Source organism: Protopterus annectens, chromosome 5.part0 (genome assembly GCF_019279795.1).
Source record: "Protopterus annectens isolate FY-2018-M chromosome 5.part0, PAN1.0, whole genome shotgun sequence".
Lineage (NCBI taxonomy): Eukaryota > Metazoa > Chordata > Ceratodontiformes > Protopteridae > Protopterus > Protopterus annectens.
The window spans coordinates 1183775698-1183799202 of NC_056735.1; the positions used below are offsets into that span (position 1 = coordinate 1183775698).

At 41.8% G+C, this 23505-nt stretch overlaps 1 protein-coding gene across 2 annotated transcripts in view; it reads right to left on the reverse strand.

Annotated features, from left to right (window-relative positions):
* Positions 1-23505, reverse strand: part of TRIP12 (thyroid hormone receptor interactor 12) — a 3849287-nt gene that overhangs the window by 525680 nt on the left and 3300102 nt on the right. The gene's annotated exons all lie outside the window — the stretch shown is intronic.

The window sequence follows — 23505 nt, forward strand, 5'->3', positions numbered from 1 at the left end:
ATACACACACATATACATATATATATATATATATATATATATATATATATATATATATATATTTATTCCAACTCAGAAAAAACAGTGCAAAAAACCAAGATGTGACAGAGATGAATAGACCAAACAGCAGCTCCAGTACTCAGTATACAAAAATTGATCCATATAAAAATGGACCATACCACTAGTTATATCTTAACAGCAAGTAAAAAAAACAAGCACAAATGCAATAAACACAATAATCTGTTTTAATGGCAGATCATCACAGACTGGTTTCGCCCATGGCGTCATCAGTGTGGGACAAAAAAAAGATGACTATGCCACCTAATAAAGCAGACACTTAAAGATACAGTGCTAACTATACAAAGAAAAAAAACTCACTCTATTAACCCACACCAGAAATTAAATTTGATATTAACATATATATTATAAAAATAACCCACATACAATCTGAGAAAGCAAAAGTCTTATAAACATTTCACACTAAAATAAATATGATGAAAAATATTATATTTCTATAAATATACACATTTATTATGAACAGCAACATTAAAATACAAGGAATAAATAACAAAATATATGTTCAGAAATATACTCATTACCAATGATCAAGTCCAAGCTTAATAAAGCTCCCAAATTAATAATCCACATACGTTCCTTACGTGACAACATTTTATGTCTTTGCAAACTGGTCAATCCATCCCACACTACTACATCAATGCCCCCAAAAATGAAATGTACAGTATTATGTTGTAAAACATGTTTATATAAAGCACTACATGAATGTTTACAATTAACATCATTCATATGAAGTGCAATCCTTTGTTTGAAGGATCTCAATTTTTGTCCCACATAAAATGATCCACACTGGCGAACAGCCAGATAAACTACCCATTCACCAGAGCAAGTGATTACATGTCGGATGTTATATACCTTGGAAGTATTAACCGAGGTGAATGACAGCATCTGTGAAGGGACACTCAAACCTCTCTTAAAATTAAATAGATATTCACCCACAGTTTACCTCTACGAAAACCAAAATGACAATTATTGTCCAAACACTGGTTAAAAAAAGAATCCATCTTCAAAGCATGCCAATGCTTTCGAATAACAGATTTGATCTTAAAAGTGTTAGTACCGTAAAGTAGTAGTAAATCTGGGTACATCAGGATTAACACTCTCCAATAACACATTTGTTTCCCTTTGCTGAAATAGTGCCATCTTAGAACATTTGACTGCAGTTTGATTTGCAGACTCAACTATTTTGTGAGCATAACCTCTATGCAAAAACCTAGTCCTAAAACTACTGGCCTCTGATCGAAAATTATGATCCAAGTTACATATACATCTAATTCTAAAAAACTGAGACTTAGGAATATTATCTACAATATGTCGAGGATGGCAACTGTTGGCAAGTAAAAAGAATTTTTTTTGAAAAAGGTTTAAGACAGAGGTTAGTAATAATGGTCACATCAATAGCCTTAGTGACACTGACATCCAAAAATTTGACATTAAATAAATCAATTTTGTCACAGAAACATAAACCAAAATCATTTGAATTCAAGAAGCCGACAAATTGTTTCCAGACTTTCCCAGAACCATTCCAAACAGCCCAACAATTGTCTAAATATAGTCTCCACATGATCAAAAGGTGTTTGGTAGGGGTTCAAATCACCATAAATCAGTTGTAATTCTAAACATCCCATGAAAAGGTCAGCGTAAATGGGAGCAGATATAGCTCCCATCGCTGTACCTTTAAGTTGTAAAAACCAACGGGATTTAAACATAAAGGCATTATGTTCTAACACTATGCCTAACAATCTAAGCAAAAACTCAACTTGGGTTTCTGCACACATCTGAGAATGTCATAACCAATATTTCACCACTTGCAACCCACCTTCATGAGGAATACTAGTATATAATGCCTGTACATCCAAAGTACATAAACAGGGATTACCAGAAACCTGTAAATCATTCATCAATAAAAGAAACTCATTTGTGTCTTTAATACGTGCACGAATAAAAGCCAAAAGAGGTTTAAGCTCTGACTACAAATATACTGTTAATGGTTCACTAAGTGAACCCCTACCAGAAACGATAGAGTGACCTGATGGAGTAACCACCGGATTATGGATTTTCGGCAAAAGATAAAAGTGAGTTTAGTGTATTTGTATTTTTTTCCCGGTTAACTGTAGTTTTGCGAAAGTGTATTTTCAGATAAATGCACTTTCGCGAAACCTGACTCGTTAAACTAAGTTTCACTAAAGTATAAATTCTATGGGTTAAAAGTAGACTCATACAGATACAGATATATATCACACACACACAAACACACACACACCTATATTAAAAAGAAAGGTATGAAACTATTTAGGAAAGACTTAAAATTATAGAGCCTATCAGGAGCTCAATCTGAAGGACAGTTGTGTCTTATACTCTCTTGTTCTTCCAGAAGCCAAATAAGAAAAGGATGGGGACGGGTGGGTGGGAAGTTGAGGAAGGATGAAACTGGACAACACAGATGGAAGGTTATAGTGAGCACATAACTTCTTTATCTGATGTTAGCAATTTTCATTCATTCATTCCTCAACAATTGGGACAGAGTCCCCAGCTACCTAAATTCCTGGGTGGACTCTAAGGAAGGATGTTCCTGAGCACAGTTGAGCCAAAAGCTGCTCTTTCCCTAGAGACCAGATCCAATTTGTAATGAGTGATAAAGGTATGAAGATTTGCCCAGGTTTCAGCTGCTCATACATCATCCATGGAAGCTTTAGAAAGAAATACTGCGGAAGTTGCCACAGATCTTGTCGAATGTGCTCTTATAGGTTTTGGTAAGGTTATGCCCAGATTGTTGTAAATAAACATTACACAGTCAGCGATTTGGCTAAAGTGACCTTTGCAACTGGTTTGCCTAATTTTGAATCTGCAAAGGATACAAACAATTGGTCTGTTTTTTCTTATTTATTTCATTCTATGTAAATAAAAATGCAATTGTCCTCCTGCCTTCTCCTGTCGTCAGGTGGGTCCTCGGTCGGCCGAATTCCAAAGTCTAGGTCCGGCTTCGGTTGTCGTCACTTCTTCCCTGACGTCAGTGTGACAGGGGTATAAAAGAACCAGCCGATGCCATTTTCTTCAGTTTTTCTTGCCCCAGATGTCAGGTGCCCCCAGAAGGAAGGCCATACATAAATTTGTGTAATAAAGCAATGCCATATAATCAAAATACAATAGTGCAAGCAAATACATCATGAATGAATACCCCAATCAGGTTGCATGAGGAGGTGTTAGCCAATAGGCCTGTCCCAAGAGGGGAAGGAGGGAGGGAAACCTGGTCTGCAGCTGTATTAGCACTTGAACATCTACATTTATGGTAGGTACAAAACTGTACTATGTTCAACGTGCATACAGCTGCAGTCATAACAGATGGGTAGAATCCCAAAGCTAAGAAAGGGGTGGTAGGCACTAGGTGGAACTAGGAGGAGCCAGAATGCCCTGCAAGACTGCAGTGGCAAAGCCCGCTCTAGATTTGGAGTATAATGGAAGGTGGTAGTGCTTGGAGAAGGTATGCACAGAACTCCAAGTGGCTGCTTCCAAAATATCTTTGGTAGGAACTCCTCTGAGAAAAGCTGCAGAGGTAGCCGTGGCCCTTGTGGAGTGAGATCTGATGCCTGTAGGTACAGTTTTGCCATGAAAAGAATAACAAAAGCGTATGCAGTGGGCTATCCATTTTGAGATTGTCTGTTTGGAAATTGGCTTCCCTTGAGCTCCTATAGCATAGGACACAAAGAGCTGTTCTGATTTTCTGAAAGGCTTTGTTCTGTCCAAATAATAACGCAGTTGTCTGTGGATGTCCAAGGAATGTAGTAATCTCACCCCTTTGTTTTGAGGATTAGGGTAAAAGGTAGGTAAGTGTATAGCCTGATTCAAAGCTACCCTGGATACCACTTTTGGCATAAAGGACGGGTTGGTTTGTAAGGAAACTCTGTCCTGATGGAAGATGATAAAAGGCTGCACAGCCATGAGAGCTTGTAGTTCCGATACCCTACGAGCTGAGGTAATAGCCAGAAGGAAAGCTGTTTTCCAGTTCAAATATTGTAAATCTGTTGAGGCCGCTACTGCCTCTGGAGCATTTCTCCCCGGGCCTCTGCTGAAAACAGGCTCTGTGGAACCTAGTTGGACATTCCCGGTCAACAAATGTTAAATAATTAAATAAAACAATAAAAAAAAAAAATTGTCTGTCAACATCCAATAAGCCTTGTGGTGGTGTGTCGCTTTTATTAACATCCAATAAGTGTAACATATATTCACCTTTCTCTGAACATTTTGGAAAAAAACTGGTAAATTGATTGATAGTGGATTCTGACACCACCTTAGTAAGGAAAGAAGTGATGGTATGTAATGTCACTCTGTCCTTATGAAAAAATCAAGTAAGGAGGTTTAGAAGATAAAGCTCGAAGTTCTGAAATTCTTCTAGCAGAAGTAATGGCCACTAGAAAAATAGTTTTCCAGGTCAAGAATTTAAGTTCACATTAGCTGCTGGTTTGAATGGGATTGAATAAAGTTTTGCAGCACCAAATTTAAATCCCATGGCTGAGCAGGACCTTTGTAAAGTGATCTGAGCTGGAGGGTGCCCCATAAAAAGTCTTTACAAAGTTTAGAAGAAGCCAAGAAGAATTGGCAAATCCAGTGTGAAAATTAGAAATTGCTGCTAACTGGACTTTCATTGTTGAGGAGCTAGCTCCCTCATTAAAAACTGTTACAAAAATTCTAGGACACACTGTTTTGGAACAGAAAAAGGGTAAATGTGTTTTTCTGTGCCCAGAAGGCAAACTTTTTCCATTTACTTCTATAAAGTTTTCTTGTGGAAGCCTTATGTAAAGATAAAAGTATGTGGCGAACAGGGGAAGACGGCATCTGTTGTCTGGCTATCAAGGGAACTGGAAAAACCATGCTGTCATAGCTTGAGGTTTGAAATATCTGGATGTGTCATGCCTGTCGGGTAAGACAGGAGGTCTGGAACTGGATCAAGAATCCAAAGGGGTACAGTAGGTGAGACCAAGGAAGGGGAACCATATCTGTTGAGGCCAGTAAGGTGCAGTGAGGGCAACCTTGCTCTTTAATCAGGCAGCTTTCTGTAGAAATCTGGGAATTACGGGTATCAGAGTATATGCATAGAGAAGACCAGGGGGACAACTGCGGAGAAGAGCATCTATTGGTGATTGCCCCTGTTGGGGGATTAGAGCGAAGATGCTGCGGCACTTGTTATTTACAAAAGATGAAAAAAGATTGCAGCAAGGCTGGTTCCATTGACTGAAAAATCATATCTGCCACTTTGTTGTTGAGAGACCACTTGTGAGGTAGTAAAATGGACCTGCTCAGTTTGCCTGCTATCATTTTGGACTTCCCCGGAATGTGCATTGCTATTAGAAAGTGCTTGCATAAGATCGCCCGTTGCCAAACCCTGAGGGCTTCTCAACACAAGGGGTAAGACCTGGTTCCTCCTTGTTTGTTGATGTACCAAACTACTGACATGTTGTCCGTTTGAAATGCAATTTTCCTGAAAGGGAGAACATCTTCGAATGCCTGCAATGCTAAGAGCACTGCTCTCATTTCCAGAACACTGACATGCATTTTGGCCTCTTCGGGGGACCAAGTGCCTTCGACTGTCTTTCCCAGGAAGTGCCCCCCTCCCAATTTGGGATGCTTCTGTGGTCACTACAGCCTTGGGATGAGGGAGAATGAAGGGGCACCCTTGTAAAAGGTGATCTAATTGAATCCACCAGCAAATATATTTCTTGCATACACTGGTTATTTTTATCTGTGCCAACATGGTGTGATAAAGAACTGACTATTGTGTTGATAGCATCCACTGAAGAATTCTCATATGAAATCTTACAAAGGGAACTACAATTATGGCTGCTGACATTGACCCTAGGGCTTGTAGAATCAATTGAGCTGAAACTGTGGTACTGAGGATTTAGTTTCTTGACCTGGACTCGGATAGTTAGTACTCTTGGAAAGTGGAAGGGACCCTGTCATTGATTCAGTAGTGAACACCACTCCTATAAACTCCCGAGTCTGAAATGGTTCCAAATGAGACTTGTAGTTTACGACTATCCCCTAGTTGGAGCAAGTATACAGCACCTGATCCCATGCTTGTAGTAGAAGATACCGGGATGGGGCAATAATAAGACAGGCGTCTAAATACAGAAACACCCGGAATCCTTGTAGTCTCAAGTGAGCTGCAATTACTGCCATGCATTTGGTAAATACCCTGGGGGCTGTGATTCGCCAAAGGGTAGTGCCCTGAACTGATATTGACTGGCTCCCAGATATAAGCGTTGATACCTTCTGGACTGTCTGTTCATTTTTATATGATAGTATGCATCCTGAAGGTCTACTGAGCACATCCAATCATCCTTGCGCAAAAAAGGGCAGAATGAATTGAACAATGACCATCCGAAACTTTGTGTTGAAATGACTTGTTCAAAACTCTGAGATCCAAAACTGGTCTGAAATCCCCTGTTTTCTTTTATACTAAAAACAATCTTAAGTTCCAGATTGTACTTGGTCTGGAGGGATTTCTTGAATGGCTCTTTTTTCTAGGCGCTTTTGGATATCTATTACTGCTGACTTCATTTGACTGGGTGGTACACTGGGAAGTTTGTACAGTGGTGGCGTGGAAGGGAAAAGGTAAATTATATAACCTCTGGAAATAATCTTCTGCACTCAAGTATCTTTTATTTCTAGCCAGGCTCTGGTAAGAGACCCCCGACTGCCTCCAGAGTGGGAGGATCAGATCTCCTTTCAAGAGCATTGAGAGGGTCTATTAGAAAAAATATCTCTGGACCCCTGGTTCTGCAGGCCTCCTCTGCTGCAAGGGTAACATCTTCCACTTGAGATCCTCCCCCTCTGCCCCAAGGGAACTTTCTCCACATGGATCTAGGAAAGGACTCCGATTTCCTGAACCACATTTTTTGACCACCCTGCTGCTTCCTTGAGATGGTCCTTTGAGGAGTCGAAAAACATATGCCCACTGCAGAGAGGGTCTTTCCATCCTTCTTACACCTGATGTATGTGTCTTTCACTTTTGGGCCAAAGACAGAACTGCCGTCAAAAGGAGCACTGACGAAGACTTGAAGGGCTCTGCAAAATCACACAAGCTCATCTAGGTAAGGCTCCTTATGGATATGCCTGAACCTGCCTCCCTTGGGGTACCTTCAGCCACATGTGAGATAAGCCTCATGGTCGAGTTAGAAATTGATAATAGGGCAGCCAATTGTGATGCCACAGAAGTCTGAGCCCCCGCAGTGGTGGTTCCTGAAAAATAATTTGATAGTTCTTTTATCAAATCCCTTTGAAGGCTTGTGAAATGGTCTAGGAAGTTCAGTGATCTGAGAGCAAATGTCACTGAGGCAGACACATGCTTCCCAAATGTGTTCGCTGCCTTAGACTCCCTGTTAGGGGGATGGGCAGAGGAACTCTGCATCATGAGTTCCTTTTTAGTGGCTGCCGCCATAACCATAGCATCTACAGGCACTCCATTGCTCCAAAACTCCCTACCTACTGGTGGTGCCAGAATCTGATCCAGTCTCTTGGGAACTGGCTCAACTGTGTCTGGTTCCTTCCATGCCCGCCAAGACACAAAATCATTGTGCTCGTCGGCAGGCGAAGTCACCCAGGAGGTAGACAGGCTAAACCCAAAAGCCTCCAGGAACACTGACTCCTCTGAAGAAGGGTTTGGGAATGACCAACCACTTCTTTGCTTTAGGATTTCAACGATGTCGCCAAAGGATACATCTTCAGGTGGTGATCCTGGGGACCCATCCCCTCCGGTGAAATCAGTGCCTTCGGTAACAGATTCCTGAGGGGAATCCAAGTGCCTTCACTTACAATTCCTCTTCCTAGGAACCTTTTTGTGAGATGTTCCCGAGAGGGATCGGAAGAAATGTTAATACCCTGCTGGGTATCCTGCAGACTTTAGGTAGGCTGCCCCTGTGAACCAGGACAATGAGGCTCAGCGTGCAAAGGCATGTTCAACCTACCCTCCTCTTCTCAGTAATCAAGTTCCTTTTCTTAATAACAACTTACCTTGTCCTTCTATACTATTACTTACATCTTCAGAATCTCATTAAGGAGACTACTTTTACTAATATACTGTATAATTTCAGCTCCTACTTTTTCTTTATGACTAACTGTATACTAATATATTGTATAATTCAGCTGCCATCTTTTTCTTTATGATGTATTGCAACTACATTTTGTATTGTACTAATTGTATCTGTATATTTTGCACTATGTTATGAACGAATTACCTCTCTGATTATTCTCTGTACTGCACCTGAAATGTTCATCGTATACATTAATTTTTGTATATGTGATTTTGTTTGTTTCCTTGGAGCTTATCTCCCCAGGCCTCTACTGAAAATAGACATATATCCAGTTAGACTAGCCTGGTCAACAAACGTAAAAGAAATAATAAAATAAATGTGGGATCCAGATGGATGATCTGTGGGGGGAAGAAATGTCCATCCTGTTGGGGAAGAAACACCCCTCCACTACCTCAAAGGCAGACCACTCCAGGGAGAAGGAAGCTGATGGAGCTAAGAAGCTAAGCTTCTCTCCCCTCAGCTCCCCCTGCTCCGAAGGCAACCTAGCTGAGGCAGAGATCGGAGACTAGCTATCCAGTGCCGAATCTCTAAGGGGCAGAGATGGCTCCAAAAATTTTGGAGTCTACTAACACCTTGGACCAGACAAGAACACCCCACCTCAGAAAGTCATCTGGACCTGAAACAGTAGCAGCCTTTGCACTCAGAGTAAGCCTGGGATCCGAAAAGACTAATATCATCGGATCCGAAGTTGATGGTCCTGGAAGACGCTGATCCCAGGGCACCGAAATGACTGGTCGGATCAGTGAAGGAGCCGAAAAGGGTGGTGTAGTGCTTATAAGAGATTCCTGACCTAATGGGTTAGGAGCCGGAATAACTCCCACCTGAATTTGCTCAGAAAGGAACTTCCTCTTCATCCTGTCCACATTTGCCTAGGTGAGACTCCTGGAAGAACAGGATACTAGTGAAGGGGATTTTGAATATCGATGTATATCCAGGAAGGGAGAAGGTATACATGATGGTACCAGATCCAGGGAAGGGGAGTATGTTGTCCATGGTAACAGCTTCAGATCAGAAAAGGTTGGATCTGACAAAGCTGATTTACTGTCTGACACCAAAGCAGGAGTAGCTTTCTAATCTGATTTTTTTTGCCTTTTTCCTCAGTGGTTCAGTGTTCGGATCTGAGGATGGTGTGGAAGATACAGAAGCCTTGAAAGACTCTCCTGCTTTGTGTTTAGGTGGGGGATGAGCCCCAGATAAGGCTTTGGAAAATGAAAGAACTCCTTTTAATATTAATTTATTCTGATCAGCCAAGGCCCTAGGATTAAATGCCTGACAAATTTTGCATTCAACATTGAGGAGCTGAGGGCCTAAACAACACAAGCATAATGCAAGAAAATTGGAAAGCAGAATTTTATTTCCGCATTCTGAACATTTTTTAAAACCCACAGGGGCTTTTTCTCAGACATTATTCCTACGCTAATAATGATATTTTTTTTATTAGACAGGAAACACCAATGATGGTAGAAAGATTACTGTAAAAAAAAAAAAAAAAAAAAAAAAAAAAAAGGGTGGTATAAAGAATTGAAATAGCAGCAATGATAAGAAAGGGACACATTCAAAAGTGTCGAAAGGGAGGTACAAAGAATAAAAAAAAAAAAAAAAAACAACAAAATGTTATAGATGGAAAATTCACTTTTCTGAATTCAAATATTATTTTAGATCGACATCAAAATGCGAGTATGTCTTCATTCTAAAGCGGCAAATGAGATCTGAGGAATGTTAGGGTTGGTGCATTACGGGAAAGGGAGGAGCTGGAGAGCTTTTGGTGGCCATGAGCTTTTGAGCTTTAGTAATGGCAGAGTCAGATCAGAGGACTGGATCCAAAACCAACTGCTGAGGAATGAATGAAAATTTACATCATCAGATCAGCTGTTTTCCAAGCTTCAGGTTCATAACCAGTGTGGAGTCCTAAGGTGAACAGGTTTACAAGAGTCTCTATGAACCAGTGCTTCACAGTAACAAGGTTGTCTTGATATACTATTTTGTGACTTTACATTTGTGTGTGTACACACACACATATATATATATATATATATATATATATATATATATATATATATATATATATATATATATCTACAGAGCGAGAGAGAGAAATATATATTTTTGTAAAAGTAGCAGGGACAAGATTATGTGATAAGTAAGGTGTGAAGCACAATATGGCAATATGCTGCTGCCAAAAACTGTGATTCTGACCGTGAAATGATTGTTTGTCCTAAACCTTTCACGTCTGCTGTTAGTCAGTGTAAAGTACAGTTGTGTACCTACCATAAATGTAGATGTTCGAGTGTATTCACTGTTGCAGTCATTACTCTTGGGTAATCCTGCTGGCAAGCTACCCGCAGTCGGCCTGAATTCAAAAGTCTTGGTCCAGCGTCGGTTGCTGTCGCCTCTTCCCTGACATCAGTGCGACAGGGGTATAAAAGATGCAGCAGATGCCATTTTCTTCATTTTTTCTTGCCCCAGATGTCAGGTGCCCCCAAAAGGGTAGGCTAAAAATTATGCCAATAAACATGCATGCACTAAGGTAATCATTTCCTTCATCTACAAGCAAATACACCACATAGGTTGTATAGAATAGAGAAGTACAGATAAGACCCAGCAAAAGAATGGGGGATGGCGGGAGGGTAACCTGGACTGCAACAGTGAATACACTCTAACATCTACATTTATGGTAGGTACACAACTGTACTATGTTCGTGTTTCACTGTTGCAGTCATTACTCTTGGGTTGAATCCCAAAGCTGAGGATGGGTGGCTGGGGCTAAACAGGAATAGGAGAGGGTATGAGGCCCTGCAGAACTGCAGTGGCAAAGCCTGCTCTGGATTTAGAGTAGAGAGGTAAGTGGTTTGTTTATTTCTTTCGGCTTTTCCCGGTTAGGGGTCGCCACAGCGGAACTCCGGTCCACTAATGACTGGCAGTAGATTTTGACATGCTGGCTTGCCGGGCCTAACGCACAACCTTCAATGAAGTAATGCCCATTCACGCATGTCGCCACACAGAAGACGTTCTAAGAATCGAACGGGCAATGTCTAACTGTGAGGTGACAATGCTACCGCAGCACCACCACCGAAAGTGTGCACCGAACTCCAAGTTGCAGACTCTAAGATCTCTTTGGTTGGTACTCCTCTGAGGAAGGCTGCTGAAGTGGCTGCTGCTCTGGTTGAATGTGGCCCAATGCCCTTAGGCACTGATTTTCCATGTTGTGAATAGCAGAAACGAATGCAATGGCTTATCCATTTTGAAATAGTCTGTTTTGAGATCACCTTTCCTTGTGATCCTGCCACTAAAAGTTGCTCAGTCTTTCTGAAAGCTTTAGTTCTGTCCAAGTAGAAGAGTAGCTGTCGGTTTATGTCCAATGAATGCAGAAGTCTCTCACCCTTGTTCTGTGGGTTTGGATAAAAGGTAGGCAAGTGAATGGTTTGGTTAAGGGCCACAGTGGACACCACCTTAGGCATAAATGTCGGGTTTGTCCTCAGAGAAACCCTGTCTGGAAGGAAAATGATAAAAGGTTCCACAGCCATGAGTGCCTGTAACTCCGAGACTCGTCTTGTAGAGGTTATTGCTAGGAGCAGAGCTGTTTTCCAGGATAAGAATTTTATATCAGCTGTTGAGGCTGGCTCAAAAGGAGGCAGTGTGAGTTTTTCCAAGACATAATTGAGGTCCCATGCAGGTATTGGTGCTCTCCTTGGAGTTCTTATGTTCTTGGCCCCTCTGAGGTACTGCCTTATTAAAGGATGAGAAAAGATAGGTGGTTCCGTATTGTAATGGGCTGATATGGCAAAGGCATGGATCTTAACTGATGAAAAGGATAGGCCTTTGTCCAGCATCTCAGTTAAGTATTGTAAAATCTGAGGAATGTTTGGTACAAACGTGTCAATTCCTTGTGCCTGGTCCCAAGCACAGAATCTCTTCCATTTTTCTGCATAAGATTTTCTGGTACTGGGCCCTCCTGGCTTCCAAAATAACATCCATCACAGCTTTGGAGAGAGGAGTGCTCTGAATGGCTACATTATCCGCCATGCTGCCAGATTTAAAGTCCTGAGTTGGCTGTGCAGGATGTGATTGTTTTGTTGGGTCAGTAAGTGAGGAATTTGAGGCGATGTCCAGGTTGGACCTTGAGACAAGTTCTTTAGGATTGGGTACCAGTGCTGGCGTGGCCAGTCTGGAGCAATCAGTATCATTTTTGGCTTCTCTTGGCTGACCTTTAGTAGTACCCTGGGGAGAAGCAGCAGTGGAGGAAAGGCATATACTGTCAGGTTTTTCCAGCTGAAGGATAAGACATCCACTTTCCATGCTTGTTTGTGATAAGTCCTTGTGCAGAATCTCTGTAGTTGGCAGTTGTGAGGGGAGGCAAATAGATCTATGTCTGGGCATCCCCATTTCCTTGTTATCATGCTGAAGACTTGTGGATCCAGTTTCCACTCGTGGGGATCCATGAGGTTTCTGCTTAGTTCGTCTGCCAGATTATTTATCTTTCCTGGTAGGAATTGTGCTTGCAGGTGAACTTGATAAGTCAATGCTGTGTCCCACAAAGTCATGGCTTGTCTGCAGAGGGGGTAGGAATGTGTGCCTCCCCACTTGTTTATGCACCACATGACTGTAGTATTGTCTGTCTTTATCAGTAGTTGTCCTGGATGAAGTAGATCCTTGAAAGCTGTCAGGGCATTTTGAACAGCTAGCATCTCTTTTTGATTGATATGAAGATGCATCTGGCTTGCAGGCCATGTGCCCTGAATACATTTTCCAGACATGTGGGCCCCCCAGGCATAATCTGATGCATCCGTTGTTAGTGTCTGCCTGGTTGGGGGTAAAGTGAATGGCTGTCCCTTGTTGTGGTGACAGGCCTGTGCCCACCATCGAAACTCCTGTTGCAGGCAGGGAATGAGGGTAATTAATGTTTCCAGGCTGTGGCAATGTTGAGCCCAAACATTTTTTAGATACCATTGTAGTTTCCTCATATGCAGTCTGGCATGTGGAATTAGCAGAATGCAGGATGCCATGAAGCCAAAAGCCTGCAGAATTTTTCTTGCAGATAACTGGGTCTTTGTTGCCAACATTTTGAAGTAAGAAGTCAGTTGCCTTTGTTTGTCTGGCGGGAGATAAGCCATCTGGGCAGCTGTATTTAAGCTTGCACCCAGGAATATTATCTCGAGAGGGTACTAGTTTTGATTTCTTTTCGTTTACTGTGTACCCTAGGCAAATTAGTAATCTTTTTACAAACGCCAGATGCTTTAGTAGAATGTCCTTGTTCTCTGCTTGAATAAGGCAGTCGTCCAAGGATATATTTGAATTCCTCTTTGTCTGCAAAATGCAATTACTGGTGCCAGGCATTTTGTGAAGACCCTGGGCGCAGTAGATAAGCCAAAGGGCAGTGCAGAGAATTGGTAGTGCATTGAGCCAGCTATGAATCTGAGGTATCTTCTGCAAGATTGTCTGATTGGGACATGCAGGTATGCCTCTTTTAGGTCCAAAGTTACAAGCCAAGCCTTCTTGCTAAGCATGGGCAGAAGCTGTTGCAGAGTCAACGCTTTGAATTTTGGAACGTCCAGAAATGTGTTTAGAATAGACAGGTCCAGTATTGGTCTCCAGGCTTTGTCCATTCTGGGTACCAAGAAAAGTCTTGAGTAAAATCCTTGTCCCTGCTCTTGCTGTAGTACTCGCTGAATGGCCCTCATGTCCATGAGGGATGAAACTTGCTTTTGTGCCTCTGCCCATTGATTGTGTGGCAGGTCTGGCATACCTTTTGCCCTTGGCAGGGTGTGAAAGTGGAACCTGTAGCCCTGAAACACTATATTCAAGACCCATTTGTCCTGGGTGATCATGTGCCAATTTTGTGGAAAAAGTGCTAGTTTTCCCCCCAAGGGGGCTGCCAAAAGATAAGTGCTTGGTGCTGGCAGAGGAAAGTCATTGGGACTGTTTCCTGTATGGCTGTGATTTGTCTTCTCCACTTTTGGAGGTAGAAGCACCCCATTGTTTAGGCCTGTATGAACCTTGGGGCTGGGATCTGCCTCTGGGGCGTCTGTATCTGCTCTTTGTGGCCTGTCTGACACTGGAAAGGACCAATTCTTTGTACGCCAGTTCCTGCTAAATCTGGGTGGCTGCACCTGTAAGAAATCCTTAACTGTCTGCATAAATTTTGCTTTGTCCTCCATTTTCTTTAATACCTCTTCTGCTTTAACACCAAAGTATCATGCTGTAATGGAGCATCTAATAATTTTGCTTTAACATGATCAGGCAGATTCTGTTCCTTTAACCAAGCATGCCTCCTAATGACAGAACCCGTAACAGCGGCCCTGCAAGAGGCCTCCAGAGAATCAAAACCACATTGTAAAGTATGCCTTCCCACTTGTTCAGTTGCATGCAATAAATCCTGCATTTCCTTGTTTTCTGCACATTCAGAATTTGTTAATATTTTCTGTTTAAGCAGTGACATTAAGTATTGCTGATATTTAAGCATATAAAATTGACAATTTAAAATCCTCACAGCCAAGGTAGCAGAAGTGTAAGCCTTTTTCCCCCATCTGTCCAGTGCCCTTGAATCCCTATCAGAGGGGATAGGGTTTTTTGCAGTGGAAGCCTTGACCCCCTTTGGGACCCTGAGAAATAGTTTCTGGGTCAGCAGCAGGGTTTTTATAAAGAAATTTATGTGAATCTCGAACCCTGTAGTATCTGTCTGGCTTAACAGGTGCAGGGGGTAAAGAGTCAGGAGACAGGCCGGACTCAAAATACATCATCTACAATGTCTAAAACAGGGAGGATAGCAAGAGGCCTGTGCTGAGGTAGTAAATGAAAGTCTCTGAGCCTTTTCTTAGATTCTGAGTAGTCTTGGCTCTCCCAGTGGAAGTGCTCCCTCATGGTATGCAGGGTTTCCCCAAAAGAATAATCCTCAGGAGGAGAGGCTGAAGGGATAGATTCTTCAGCATCAGAATCCTCATAGGGAGGAAGAGAGTATCCCTGTTCAGAAGAGGAGTCAGAGGAAATGGAAACCTGATCTGAAGATTCAAATTCTGTCTCTTGCCTAGGCCTCTTATCAGGAGGGGGATGGGAACCCTTGATCAAAGCAATTAGGTCTTCGGCCATTTTGAGCATCTGTTTTTTAGGCAAGGAGGTCTGTCCATGGGCTTGCTGCACTTGTTTCTTTATCTTTAGTGATGCTGTAGTCTTTGCCTTTGAAGCTGTAGTCGGTTTTACATATAACTGTGTAGGCTTGAAAACACACTCAGAAGCCGATGCCTGCTCAGCGGCTCCGGACCCATCTGAGGGAATATTTTCCAAGTGTCCATTACCTTGAGTTTCCAGCGGCCTAGCCTGCTCCACGTGGGAGTCAGAAGCGGCCTGTGGCTCTGAGGTAGCGGGCGTCAGGGGCTGCGAAAGTGCCTCACTGAGAACCGGCAACTGGCTTAGAAGAAGCCTCGTGGTCAGTTTTGGACCTCGGATGCCTGTCCTTTTCCTTGCGCTTCTTGTGAATTGCGGTAGCCGGATGGCTAGCCGACGACATTGTGTAATTAAATCTTCAGCCAAAGTAATGAAATGCAAAACCGTACCGACGCTTAATAGTGCGTTGGTTAAATCTAGCACAAAACCTGCAATTAGCAACGTCGTGATCAGGGCCTAGGCAAGGAATACAATAAGAATGGAAGTCCTTATGAGGTATTTGCTTCCCACAAGAAATACAATTATTAACTTTTTCTGACATCAGTCTGGAGCAAGAAAAAGTTTCCCCAACGGGCTACTTAGCTTTAAATGAAGACTTCGGATCTGAAATTCGAACATGAAAATCTCAGGAGTCGGCCGACCGGCACTTGCGAACTGCTTCTGCTTCGGGCACCGCGCGGCAAGAAAGACTGAAGAAAATGGCGTCGGCTGCATCTTTTATACCCCTGGCGCACTGACTTCAGGGAAGAGGCGATAGCAACAGACGCCGGACCAAGACTTTGGAATTCAGGCCGACTGCGGGTAGCCTGCCAGCAGGATAACCCAAGAGTAATGACTGCAACAGTGAAACACGATGAACATCTGCAGTTCTTAACCACTGCACCTCTCAATATTGTACTTTTTCAGTACTATTTCACTGTCTGCAGCTGTCTACCAACATACTATTTATGCCATGGGTGGTTCATTTAAAAGCATCTTCACCTTTTTCAATGGTGCTACCAGCATCTGAATATCTGCAGTCTTGACACATAATGGAACACGACTTGTTGGTGGGCTACAGTTTTAGACTGCATCTTACAATTACATTTGTCTGCTTCTTCAGTTTTTTTTTTTTGCTGCGTTTACTGCTAGCTGTTTCAAGCAGCACATGAAGATGGTGACTGTCCTCAGCCAACACCACTCATTCTGCCTCTAAATTTACTCTGCCACTTCAGTTTTGTTCTGAGGCTACTGTCTGCTATCTGTGCTGTAATTAGCTAAGCAACATCAAAGAATGCATTATATGTAGTTTTCTCACCTTTCCAAATTTCACAGGGTTCCAACCACTAGCTTTGAGCTTCCTTTGACAAGAAACTAAATCTGCAACATTTACAGGACTGAGTACTGCACTGTCCAAATAATCCTGCCATCTTATTTATTTATTGCACATATTTTAGCTTTTATACTTGACTAGACTACAGTTTTCTGACCCAGCCTTATTTCTTTTCTTCAACAGTTTTATGTACAGATATTTCATAAATAATTTAACTGGTAATTATATACTTAACATTATCTTAGATAGTTTCATTCCAGTTCATCCAATACGACTGATGAGTCTTTAGGCTTTGTCGGACCTGACCCAGCAAAAGACCAACTTCTTGGCCACTTTTAATTGGTGGGGTGGTATATCTGGAAGCAGCCATGGTGACTGGGGTGAGTAGTAGGAAAAGGGCATGCAAAATGTCTGCAGATATTACCCCTCTGACCAAGGAGTCTCACATGATGGCCATGCACAATGTGGGACCAGAAGAGTGAAGGGATAAAATTACCCCCTGCTGTCTTCAGAGGGGTGCAGTTGGGTAACCCTTTAAGGATGCGACTACTGGCAGTGATAAAATGGTTTGTGATATCCCTGGTTTTGTGCAACTCCATCAGGTCTGGGTCCATAAAAAAGGACCTCCTCTGCATCAGTTACCTCTGTCAGAAGACAAAAGGATGACACAGATTTTGGAAATATAGATATTTGTCTCTCATTTGGTTCAGACTGTAAGGTATCGGAGGCTTTCAAATCTTATTCAGACAATGGATAGTGTCTTCCTGTCCTGTTCACAATCAAGCATGCGTTCCTTAATGTTTGGATAAAAAAATGGGATTCCTAAGGGCATTTTTAAAGGACACCTTGCAACTGTCTGCAAAACTGAATAAACACAGTCATGCAAAGCACGTCATACACATGCCTGCACCTGCTACCTGGGGTTGTTCCACTGGCTGCATTGCACATGACACACAAGAAATTCATATTCAAGATGGTTTCAGGTGTTTTGAATCCAGTGTTTTGCTTTTTCCCCCAGTTTCCAATCCCTGTTTGGCTAGGTCCCTCTAAATCTGTCCACGTGGGTGGCATGGTTCAGGGCCATAACTGCAAAGGTGCCAAAAATATGACAACTTCCCTATCTGTCCATCACCTATGAATCCCTGTTGGGAGGGTGGACTGTGGCCATATCCTCTGTCAGTTCTTTCTTAGTCGTGGCAGATAATAATGGAATCCATGGTGGGGCCCTTCGCCCAATATTGTAGGTCTTTGGGTGGCCTCTGAATTCTGTCAGTTTTTCTGAGTACAGACTCACGTAAATAGAGCTCTTGACATAACTCCTGGATGGCCAAGTCTAGCAGACAGTATGCCTGAGGCAGCACCAAAGTAGTAGAGGGTATCCAACCGTAAGCCTCAAACAGGACCTCCTTGCCCAGACAGATGGGGTCTGTAGGCCAGTTCTCTCCTCTGGTGCATGGGCTCCAAAACTTTGCCAAAGATTAACATCCTCAGGGGAAGAGTGGGGGGAACCCCTCTCTGCCATCTGAATCAGAGTGTGATGTAAGTGACAAACAGGGAATCCAAATGTCTCCTTTTGCATGTCCTTTTTTTCTGTACATCAGATGGTGGGTCATCCGAGTTAGAGGACTTGCGGCCTAGGGTTCAACTCTGACCTGTGGATGAATGAGTGGGCTAAGGGGTAACAGGAGGGGTATCCAGGGGCAGAGGAGGCATCTGTGGAACCTGAAAATCACATCTTGATGGACATGAAATCATCCTCCCCATTACCCCGAAGGCGGATCTTATGTCTGCTGAGTCCATTATCTCCCCTCCAGCCCACATACCATTTCCACTGAAGAGATAGCTCCAGTTGAATGGAACAGCCCAGACTCTGACAGAGTGGAAGGCTTTGGGATGGGATTGGCTCCAAACACTCAAACACTGAGGATGCCAACACCAAGGCTCTGCAGGTGGATTCAAGAGCTGCAGCACCAATGTAGTAGCACTAACTTTATTTTTATTTATTTATTTTACATTTGTTGACCGGGCTAGTCTAACTGGATACATGTCCATTTTCAGTAGAGGCCTGGGGAGAAAAGCTCCAACACACACACACACAATAAAATAATAAATGTTGCAACAGAACAAGCTTGACGCAGCTGTTATTAATAAAAGTACAATACTAATGGTGAGCATAACACAAATAGTCAAGGTAATGTACAAAAAGTTGTTTACTATATACATACATAAATAGAATTAAATTGCAATATCATGGTTTATATGGATCATTAAGGAGAAGTCTGTAGTTAGTACAGTATATTATAAGGTGAAGAGTATTCATAGGTATAAAGTAAAAAAGAGTTAATCAGGGTTAGTACAAGAGCATAACCAATGTGTACTAAGAAATAGTTTTAGTTTCTGTTTAAAAAGTGTTATTGAGGACAGAGATAGGAGTTCAGTGGGAAGTAGGTTCCAGTGTTTTCCTACAGTATTCGAGAACAGAGAGTCTCCTGCTAAGTTGTTGGATCTGCTAGTACTAATAAGTAGTTTAATTGAGGAGCGTAGATTCTTAAGATTGTTGTAAGGGGTAATGACAGTACAGAGTGTAGGAGTATTGGTGGGGTGATACAGGCTCTTATGGGTAATAGCAAGCTGGTGAAACAGAAGCTGATTTTGGAACTCTAGACATCCTAGTTGTTTTAGATTGCTACAATGATGAGTTCTAAAAGGAGAGCCAGTGACAAATCTAGCAATATTATTATAGGAAATTGCCAGTTTGTTGAGGTTGTTTTTTGAAAGAAAAGTGTATGTAGGTGAAGCACAGAGTAGAATGGAGATTAAGTGAGCTCTGGCTATAGCGGTCCTGGCTAATGGTGTAAGAAAGCGTTTGATTCTATACAGGGATCCCAATTTCATGTTGACTGTTTTTATTGTGCTGTTAATATGAGTATCAAAGTTCAGGTTGCTATCTATAGTTATTCCTAAAAGTTTGGTGGTCGGGTCAGGAGATATGAGAGTGCCGTTCTTAGATATGAGTGTGAAATAAGCTGGGGTTGGAGTAAAAACAAGAAGTTTAGTTTTTTTGGGGTTCAGGAGGAGACAGCGGTTTAAAAACCATTGTTCTACTGTATTAAATGCTTTTTGGGTAAGGGACTGTAGCTCAGAAGGAGAACTGGCTGAACAAATTATAGTGGAGTCGTCTGCATATTGAATACAGGTGGCATGAGGAATTGCTAAGTGGAGGTCATTAATAAAAATGGAAAACAGCAGTGGGCCTAATATGGAGCCCTGAGGAACACCAAGGGAAATGGGGAGGTGTGTAGATAGAGTGTTGTCCCATAGTACAGCCTAATGTCTATTGTCTAAGTAAGATTTGAGCCAATTTAAGGCTGAAGGTTCAAGAGAAGGGGATTTCAGTATATTTAAAAGGAGCTGGTGATTAACCATATCGAAAGCTTTAGATAAATCTATAAAGACTGCAGAGGAAAGAATATTGTTATGGTTTTTGTTAATGCAGTCTGTAAAAGATAGCAGTGCAGTGGTGGTACTGTGGAATGGTCTAAATCCATGTTGACAGTTGGCAAGTAAGTTACTTTGGATAAGATGGTTAAGTAGTTGCTTATGGACGCATTTTTCCATTATTTTTGCCAGTATGGAGAGTAAAGCTATAGGACGATAGTTTGAAAAGTCATCTGAGTTACCACCTTTATGTAGGGGGGATAATGTGAGAGATTTTCCAAATAGTTGGGATAGTTCCTTCTCTTATGGTTCTGTTTATCAGTATAGAAATGGGGTAGGCTATGGCTTTGTCTCCTTTTTGCAGGTAATTCTGCTGGTAGTTGGTCAGCAGAGGGAGTGGTAGGTTTTAGTTTTTGGAGAAGAAAGCAGACAAAGGAAGTAGAAACAGATTGTAATTGAAATGATGGAAGTGGACAAGTAGGAGAGGTTGGTAGATATGAGGTACCTGGAGATAGCTGACTATCAAGAGTCTGGATGGCATCTGTGAAAAAAGAAATGAAGGAGTTGGCAGTTTGTGTTGGATTCTCAAGGTTGGAGCCTTGAGGGTTAGGGTATGATAGATTGACCTGGGTGTAGTAGCTTGTTAATGCTAGACCAAAACTTTTGTGGATTCTTTTGGTGAGTTTGCTATAGTTGGAAGTAAAAGTTTTTTTTTGTCTAAGAGGATAACTTTTTTTGTAATATTTCTAAGTTGTCTAAAGTTTCAGTAGAATTCTTCGTAGTGAGCCATTTAGCCCAAGATTTGTTTCTAAGGAGGATTTTTTTGCCTAGTAGCTATTGTGAGCCATGGGGCAGGTTTAGCCTTATTTCTAATAGAGCGTGATGGGGCATGATGGTCAAGGAAGGCTAAGAATGTAGAATTAAAGTATTCCACTGTTTCATCTAGTGGGAGGGATTTTAGCGGTAACCAATTACAGTGTTTAAGTTCTGATTGGAATAGTTCAGGATTAAAATGTTTTTGGTCCGTATTGTCCTAAAGGTATTTGGGTAAGTTATGTTGGTTTTGTGTCTGATGATATAAGTTAGTGAGTGGTCACTTAGATCATCAGGGAGGGTTCCTACTTTGTATGTTTGAAGAGGAGAATTAGTAAGAATCCAATCTAAGGTGCTTTCTTTGCTATTGGGTTTATTGATCCTGGTTGGGGAGGTAATAGTTTGTGAGAAACCACATAGGTTAATATGGGTGGTAGGTTGTACAGTACTACAGGACTTCCAGTCGATACTAAAGTCTCCAAGGACTATAGTTTCTTGTGGAATATTAATAGACAGCCAGTTTAGAATATTTTCAAGGGTATTAATGTTATTTCCAGGGGGAAGGTAAATACAAGCAATGTATATGGATTTACATGTGGTGACCTGAAATTTGGAAATGAGGATTTCAGCATTATTGTACACAGGTGGTCTAAGGTTTGCAGTGGTAACTTGTAGCTCTGTTTTATAAAGGATTGCTACCCCCCCTCCCTTTTTGTTTGTATGGTCTAATCTGAGGATATTGTAACCAGGTGGGGAGACTTCATTGTCATTAACTGTAGGTTTTAGCCATGTTTCAGATAAAAACAGGATGTCAAATAGGTGGATATCTAAGAGGGCGTGGAGGTGGGCAATTTTGTTGTTAATGCTACGTATGTTAAGATGTGCTATATAGAGTGAGTTAGAAGGTTTAATAGGGGCTTGTGTACTAGTAATGCTAAAGTTACCTTGTTCAATGGCAGGAGTATTGTTTGGGTCGCGGTTAGGATGAATGTCCCCATCTAGCAGGGCATGGAGGTATATTCTATATATAGGGTTGTGAAACTTACAGAAACAGTAAAGTGATTTTCTAATATTTACATTGATGTACTTAATATGGGCCAATCTATGATATTTGGCTTGTAAGTAAGCAGGGTCTAGATGTGATGTTGATGTAGGTTTGGGAGATAGCTAGTAGTGGTCTGGAAGTGAATTTGGAGGGGAAGAGAAGGTTGGGGTATAATGGTTGTTCATAGGAGGTTAATAGATAGGCAATAGTTAGAGGAGGTAAGAGTGAAGCCAGGAGTAAAAATTTTGTTTGACTTGGAATGGATAATTTAGCCATTATCTTAGTTTAAGATGTGGAATAAAAAAGGGGGTTAGGTAGTATCAACAGTTAAGAAGTTGTAACAAGGATGGCAGGGAGGTAATGTAATATGAACAGGTGAGGTGATTTGTCAAGAAGGGTGGGAATTGATAAAAAGGTGTGCTGCTAGATTGGAAGAGATGTGATGGGGGTGTGGTTTACAGGAATAAATGTAGGACCAATGGGGTGGGTGGGAATTGGGAGCAGAGTGAGCCCACAGGGCGAACGGAGCGGGTAGACAAGTGAGTGCAACAGCCAACTGGTGTCAAAAACACATTCTCCAGCCTAGGCAACTAATAAAAACCCTTGGCTGGGGAAGGAGGGAAAATGGGGGAAGAAGGACCTCGGTTCGCCAACAATGACACCAAGGGAGGAGGATGGAAACCCACTTGTATTTGCATCTTCAAGAATACCCTCATCATATGTACCTTTCAGTTTAGGTGCAGTAATAGACACAATGTCTAGAACTAGAGGTTCATTGTATTGTCTTGGAAGTGTTTTTACTGTTTTATGACATCCAGGATCTGCCTTAGATCTAAGAAGAGCCATGTCTATGTACTTTCACAGGGAGATGCTAAATGCTACCAGCTGGATAAATGAGGGGGTTTACCTGGGGTAGAATTAGATGACAAGAAGTGATGTCATACTGCAAGCTATCCCAGCAGTAATATTTGAGATATTAATTTAAGAACTCTCTGAGAGAGACGGAGTATTCTGTATTTTTCTTTGACCTGACAACATCAGCTGGAAGACCCACTCACAATATCTGCCTTGCTTGCTCTGTAAGAAGTTAACTAGGATATAGTAATTCTCTAGATATAGTCGGGAATACAGTAAAGCTCAATTTAGATGCTTTTCTTTCTTTATTTGAGACTGTCCTGCAATGTTGTTTTAAATATTCCCTGTGGTTTTGAACTCTGATGTTACTGTGATTAATGATTATACACTGAGCATTTTCTTGTTATATTTATTATTAAATTTATTTTGACCTCTCAGTGTGACTGATACCGGTGAGACATATTTAAGTTCTGAGAGTACTTGCGTATTTATTTGGTGACACTGTAGGTTACTCCTAATAGCCTTGCTCTTGGTCAAACTACCATTTGTATTAATAGCAACATTACACAGTAAGACTGGACACCCTTTGTTAAGGGCCTTAAAGTAGCTGATAAAGACTTGCCTGGTGGCAGTGATAACTACCTTATAGTCTGGGCAGAAGGGGGCATAGCTAGTAAACCTGTGCCAGCCTTTCCCAGGTGAATCTGCCTGTATAAATC